Genomic DNA, 1,533 nt, shown 5'->3' on the forward strand with positions numbered 1-1,533 from the left:
TTTTTACCAAATCCAGTCAGATCAAAGTTACCTCCAGCCATAAAAGTATCAGAAAGATTTACATCAYAAGACTCTGGTGTCTTTATCTTATCTTTCACTTTTCTAGACATGGCATGGGTAACAGCACAAACAGGAAAAACATCTGGATGGGTCTGCTCCAACTCATCAGGAGTAGAAACCATTTGTGGTTCAGATGTTACTTTTGGAGTAACAAAAACTTTACCACCAGCTAGGTCACTTCGAAGAAGCAATGAGATACCATCAATGGGAAGTTGTGAAGAGAGAGCAACAACCACCTCACCTGAAACCAAGTCAGTTTCTAGATGAACTTTGTACAAGGGTAAATTTAGAAATCCCACACCAAACCCTTTCACTAAAGCATATGTACCCAAAAATGAGTCTTCATTAAAAGGAAGTGCATCTTTAAGCATTAAGCTCCAGTATCTCGCCATATTTTAATAGGGCAAGTAGTTCTACAGTCAGAGACTAGAGATACTGAACCATCAGTTAAAAAGGATGAAGAACCAACCAACTCTTTGTTAGGAACAGCAACACCTGGTGGCACAATATTTTTGTCTTTAACAGACTTCAAAAAAGAAATTGGTTTAGCAGGCCTTCTTTTTTCCTTTTAAAGTAGGACAGTCAGCAACAAGATATCCAGATTTCTTACAACAGAAACACAGCCTCTCTGATAAAGAATCAGAATTAGACCTTCTGGAAACTGACAATGGCACAAAGCTTCGACTGGATGGTTGCAACTTATGGAGCACACCTAACTCTGGTTTGTTCTCCAAAACAGGTTTTATGAGTGAGGACAAACTCATCAGCAAGAATGGCAGCTTCATCTAGGGTTTTCCCCTCACGTTCATTTAGATAAACACACACTGCCTCTGTTATAAAGCTCTTAAATTCTTCAAGCAACATGAGCTGACGAAGTTGTTCCTTGGACTCAATGTTTTTAGATAAGCACCACCGGTCAAACAGAGTTGTCTTCTGTTTTGCAAATTCCATATAGGTTTGCTGTTCTGGCTTTGTACAACTCCTAAACTGTTGCCTGTAGGCTTCTGGAACCAACTCATACGCTTTCAGAATTTCTTTTTTTACCAAGTCATAATCTGAACTTTGTTCAAAACTCAGAGAAGACTAAGCTTCCTGAGCTTTGCCAACAAGAACACTCTGTAAGAGTAGTGTCCAAGATTGTTTTGGCCATTTTGAAGTGATAGCAACATGTTCAAAAAGAGGAAAATACCGTTCAATCCTTTTCATGGAAAGGAGGAACCAGTCTGATCTGGCCAGCTCCATCAAACTCAGGCTTTATTGTTAAAAAAACTTGCTTCATCTCTAACTCTCTCATGAAACGTTCATGTTTCAACAACATTTCCTTTTCTTTCAGYGCAAATTCTCTTTCCATCTCCTTCTCCTTTAAAGGTGCAGTATGTAACTTTTCTAAAAATATATTTTTAACATATTTGTTCACTCTGTCACTATCTCCTGACAGATTGAGATTAGACAGGTAAGCTATGGAGGAAAAAA

The sequence above is a fragment of the Austrofundulus limnaeus genome, unplaced genomic scaffold, assembly GCF_001266775.1.
Source record: "Austrofundulus limnaeus strain Quisiro unplaced genomic scaffold, Austrofundulus_limnaeus-1.0 Scaffold67, whole genome shotgun sequence".
NCBI classification, from domain to species: Eukaryota; Metazoa; Chordata; class Actinopteri; order Cyprinodontiformes; family Rivulidae; genus Austrofundulus; species Austrofundulus limnaeus.